Consider the following 6,140-nt stretch of genomic DNA (forward strand, 5'->3'; position numbering starts at 1 on the left):
TCCTGTTAATAAGGTAATGTTGCCGTACATTATCTAGTTTACTCTTTCATATTCGACCAGAATTGGTAGAATTTTTGTGCGCCTCTTTCAGCGACTCCATGGTTTTAAAATAACTTTTTTCCAAGGTAGGGCTATCCACTTCCCCGGTCAATAATTAATTAGTCACGGCACTTAACCTATTTAATCCCATAAATCACAATAGTGACCGTAAAAAACGTTTCCAGTTATAAGGCTCTAAAACTTTTACTGAATGCATTTCCAGTAAATATTGAAATAATAAAGGGTTTCAATGAAATATGTGCAGTGTCACATGACCAGAGCTGTTTACTTCCTGGTTGCACCATGGGAAGACGATGGCTGCATCAAAGCTCCCAAACAAAAGGTTAGTCAAGTATGTTTACATTAAGATAGGACAAATATTTTGGTACACATCATCTTTAAGGTGTCTAGTATTGATATATGCATTTGCAAGTACTCAACTTTGTTCAGTGTGGTCATAGAATGAGTAAACATGTTATTGGCAACAATAGTGACCGGCGGGATAACACAGTGCATCTAGGTATACACACACACATAGTTCTTGTTCTACCTAACTTTCTACTCTGTTCTTTTAGTTTCACTTTGAGTCAAGTACTGGATATGTTGGATCAAGGTGACTGCTCAGACAAGGCGTGCAACATTGCAGTTATCCTGCAGAGATTGTGATAGCGATGGGTCAGATATGGACTATGAGGGGGAGACAGGCCATTTGCCAGCCAGGATTTTGAATGTATATGCTGAACCTATACAAACTGATCATGACAGGAACGTTATCCCTCACCACCCCACACTCTCCTCCCTGTGACTGGGTTGGGTCATGGACCCAGTGTCATTCTTGGTGTTGCAGAGCAATCTCAGGTGCCTCAAGGTTGCAAGTTCCTTCATGACAACCTCTTCACTTCGCTTGCACTCCTCGATGAAATGACAAAAAGAGGATATGGGCGCTCTGGAACGATGAGGAAAAATCACCTGTTTGATGTCCCATTCAAGCCACAGAAGGACTTCATGAAGTTACCCCGGGGAACCTCTGAGGTTCTGACCCAAGGAGACAAGTTGCTGGTCCATTAGAAAGACAATAATATTGTCACAGTAGCAACAAACATGGAGGAGAAATACAGTGAGACCTCTGTCAAGAGATGGAACAAGGAGTGACGTGCCTTTTGACAAAGTCCCACAACCAAAATGCATCAACCGATACAATAAGCACATAGGCGGTGTTGAATTTCACAACCTACAGGTTTCAAGATACCATATCTCCATCAGGTCTAAGAAGTGGTGGTGGCCCATCTTTGCATGGTCTCTCAACAGTGCACTCGTAAACAGCCATTTATTTTACAGAGATGCTATGGGAGGGACATCAACCTGCTCACCTTCTTATGGATAGTGCCACAGTCTCTTATGCAAAAGTTTGGCACGAAACCACTGAGCCACGGAAGGAGATCTCTACTGGCTGCTACTGTTGAAGGTCAGGCAAGATATGACAAAGCTTCTCACTGGCCAATCAACACGATGCACCAGTTCCATAGATGTCGTCATTGTGACACGCATCACCTATGCATGTGAGAAATGCAAAGCGCCACTGCAAATTGAGTGCTTCAAGATATACCATGGAGAGTAGAAACGGAGATAAGAGCGAATGAAAAAGGGCTGAAAAGGCTAATAAAATAGAAAAGACAAAGGGTGAGGAGAAGCAGTACAACGGACTCTATGAAGAAAAGTCAACGAAAAAGAATCAAAATGACAAATGTTTTTGGAAAAAAGGATCAATTGATTCAAGACATACTGTATGACAATAGGTCTGACTGATCGTAGTTAATCGTGCACTTGGTTCCTACCTCTAACCTCTATAATATATATAAAATCATGCACTTGGTCCCTACCTCACACACACACATATATATATATATATATTTTTAATTATGTTCAGTGTAGGCCTCTACTTGACTGATCGTAGTTGTGAATGAATGACAAGACTGCTATACAGTTGTTTGTGAATGTTGCACTAAAATGTCACAATGACAATGTTACAATGAATATTGCACTAAAGTACAAGTTCAAATGTTACAATAAAGTTTCAATATTAATGTTTCAATACATGTTGCACTAAAGTAAATGTTACAATGTATGTTACAATAAAGTAACAATGTTGAAATACGTTGATGGTTGTTGTTTTTTTGTTTTGCTCTCAGTATTCATATCAGTGTTGTATAAGGGTTTTTGATATGTAAAATAGTCACATTAGAATGTGATGGGGCATTCTAGTGGCAATTCTGGGGACTGCCAGTGACAGAGTTTTAAGTGTTAATAACTGGGCTGGGATATATGAGAATTTTAATGACTGCATAGGAGAAATATGTTAATTCAGTATACATCACATTATCCCACCGGTCACAATTGTGCCCGACCATAAAACACACTTTTTCATGAAAATTCAAAAAAAGTATTATTTCAAAGGCTTACTAATGACACAAGATTTGGATATTTTCATGTCTGGGAAAAATTGGGATTAAATGGGTTAATACCTTGTATTAGAATCTATACTATAATGTCTGCAAATTTATTACTTGATTATACAGATGATTTAATGTCTTATTCCAGTATAGCGCCTCATATCACTATTCTTGATAACCCACGTTACCAACGCCATTCACACTTGTCTTCCCATTTCCACATAATCTTTCATAACAGTTAAACTTTTCTGGGTTCCTTCCTGCACCTTGCTCAGTCTCCCCTGTCCTTTCCAGGTCCTTTTCTTTTACCTAAGCGGGCACAGAGAGAGTCTCCTTATCATCTTTCACCTCTATGTCTCTCTTTATTTCCACAACTCCAGGTTTTGTAAACCATTCCACCTTCTTTCTGTCTGACTTTTCATTGTCCTTCAACATTCCTCTAGCTTTCTTTATACTTTTCAACAATCCTTGTTTAAACATTCTCAGTTCTTTCTTGTCCTATTGCTACTGATATCCTTACTTTCAAATTTGTATTTAATGTCTAGTTATTCTTTTAGCTTCCTATAATTTCCGCAGTATCTATGCTGTCTTAGTTTTTTTTATTGTGCTATTCACCTAATTAAAACCAATCCTCCTCTGTTGCTTTAATATATATCCCTATATCTTCCTTGTGGTCTGTTAACTAGTATGGGCTATGTGGGACGCTAGCGACCCACCTGCGGGACACAGCCAGTGAAATAGCAGGGCAGCAAATTCAAAAAAGCTAAAATCTCATAATTCAAATTTCTCAAACATACAACTATTTTACGCAATTTTAAAGATACACTTCTCCTTAACCCAACCACGTTGTCCGATTTCAAAAAGGCTTTACGGTGAAAGCAAAACATTAGATTATGTTAGCACAGTGCCTAAAAAATAAAAGCCACACAGCCATTTTCCAAGCAAGGACAGGCGTCACAAAAAACAGAAATACAGCTAAAATTAAGCACTAACCTTTGATGATCTTCATCAGATGGCACTCATAGGACTACATGTTACACAATACATGTATGTTTTACTCGATGAAGTTCATATTTATATCCAAAAACCCCATTTTACATTGGCCCGTAATGTTCAGAAATGCTTTTCCTATGAAAACTTCCGGTGAATGAGCACATCAATTTATAGAAATACTCATCATAAACGTTGATAAAATATTAAACTGTTATTCAAAGAATTATAGATAAACATCTCCTTAATGCAACCGCTGTGACAGATTTCAAAAAAGCTTCATGGGGAAAGCACACTTTGCAATAATCTGAGTACTGCGCTCAGAAAACAACAGCAGGCAATACAGATACCTGCCATTTTGGAGTCATCTAAAATCATAAATAGCATTATAAATATTCACTTACCTTTGATGATCTTCATCAGAATGCACTCCTAGGAATCCCAGGTCCACAATAAATGTTGTTTTGTTCGATAAAGTCCATCATTTATGTCCTCTTTGTTAGCGCGTTCAGTAAGCTACTCCAAATGTAGGAAGCGCGCAGAAAATTTCACAACGAAATGTAAACAAAAGGTCTATTTACGTCCGTAGAAACATGTCAAACGATGTATAGAATCAATCTTTAGGGCCTTTTTAACATAAAACTTCAATAATATTCCAACCGGACGATTCCAATGTCTTGAAAAATGTAATGGAACACAGCTACCTCTCACGTGAATGCGCGCCAATGAACTCATGTCCTTTCCTGAGTCAACAACTTCCTTTGTTTGCTCTCTGTTCACCATAGAAGCCTCAAACAACTTTCTAAAGACTGTTGACATCTACTAATAATATGCATATCCTACGTTCTGATCCCGAGTAGTAGGCAGTTTCATTTGGGCACGTCATTCATCCGAATTTCCGAATACTGCCCGTCACTAAAAAGTTAAGTCGTGGATTGCTTGACCATACTCTGTTTCCTCCTACTGTTATCCACGCTACTTTAATATCTCTAGTTATTGTTGCTACGTGGCGTATCATATGTCCCGTCTTCACATGTCTATAATCATTATTCCTCCAGTAGTATAGTTTCTTTAAATGTTATTATATCCATGTTTCCCTGTACTGCATATTCCTCTACCTCACACCCCAGTATACATTTTCTATAAACCTTACTGGACACTCGCCTATGATGTTTATACACCTCTATATGATTCATAGTATTTCTTCCTAACTTCTAGTATTGTGCAATTCCACTAGTCTTCCTATATAATTTACACTCCTCTCTCCTAGTGCAGGATCAAATGTGTCCTTCCTGCCAGGTCACACTTAAGTGACGTCACAGGATGGTTGTGCAATCTCCCTCACTCAGGACAGGCAACTTCCACACACACACTCTTACACACTACGTTTTACCTAAAACGACCTGCAGCTTCTAGCCTATCCTGATGCACTTCCTCAAACACAGGGAGACTTTTTACTCACACAGGAGTTTATTCACATTCACATACTACGTTTTACCTAAAATGACCTGCAGCTTCCAGCCTATCCTGATGCACTTCCTCAAACACAGGGAGACTTTTTATTCATACAGGGTTTTTGTGCAACAGGACCTTGCAAAATCGGGTCAAAGTTCTGTTGCACCCTAATTGTTCACCCAAGCGGACCCCTTTCCCTAAGGGCGGTATCGCGAACACATATCCACACAGTCTCCTACTAATTTATTGGAGCTGTGTCATAGGCTTTCTACCTACTTATTTATGCAGACCTCTACTCTTTGGAGGTGCATTCATAAGTAACCTATCCAAGCAGACCTTCTACACATTTTTATCGAAGCGGTATCATAGGCTTTTTCTATCTATTTATTTATTTGCGTTGACAATACAAACAGGCAGCAGCGATGCCACACCAGGCCACGCAGCCAGCTAGTCAGGGCAGACAAACACACCAGCCAGGCTGGACAAGTTCCCCAGATGAACAGTCTGGAGAGAGGGACAACCTGAATCACACACCCAACTCGGACCGCCTGATCAAGTTGAATGGGTTGTGTTAACGCACAAGCCCAGACAGGTCCCGAAACAGTCGTGCCCGGCCAAGCAGAATCAGACAAATCCCTACTCAAACAGGCCACCCATGCGGGTCCGTTGGACAGTCCGACCAGAGCAAGTGAAAGCCCCTCCCTACCGACCACCCAACACCAGCAAGGCACACAACACCCTATCCATCAAATCCACACAAATGTCTATCAATAACTATTTTAACCCCCCAAAGCTTAAGCATGCATGCAGTTATTGAATTCAAAAGCTTTCAGTATTACTTGGTTCTTTTAAAAATTTGGAGAGACCAACGCGGTGCTTCTATCGCCGTTACAGGACTCCCAAAGCAAATCACACAAACATTATACTATAGTAAGAACAAGCTTACCTGTAATAATTTAGTGGCCACCTGTTTGTGAGATTGCCCGGAAGGACCGTTGTCAGCTACAAAAGCGTCATTGTCTACTGGTCCCTATAGCCACTCCTGGCAAGCTCGCCATTATGTTGTGGAAAAATATTGACTCAAATACTTCTCAGATACCGGAGCTTGTGAATTCGATTAGACTTTATCACAGAGAGCAACAAAGCAGAGTTAGTTCATGAAACAACTGAATCTTCATTCTTAGTGCTTGGTTTTTATACAGTCTT

General features: G+C 39.8%; 1 long non-coding RNA gene across 1 annotated transcript; it reads left to right on the plus strand.

The window, feature by feature from the left end:
• Positions 1-209: 209 nt before the first annotated feature.
• LOC106583127 (uncharacterized) lies at positions 210-2,197 on the plus strand. The gene is made up of 2 exons (XR_001323446.3): positions 210-382; positions 615-2,197. It is a non-coding gene; the product is annotated as an uncharacterized LOC106583127 (long non-coding RNA).
• Positions 2,198-6,140: the final 3,943 nt, after the last annotated feature.

This window comes from Salmo salar, chromosome 22, assembly GCF_965601325.2.
Source record: "Salmo salar chromosome 22, fSalSal1, whole genome shotgun sequence".
Taxonomy (NCBI): domain Eukaryota; kingdom Metazoa; phylum Chordata; class Actinopteri; order Salmoniformes; family Salmonidae; genus Salmo; species Salmo salar.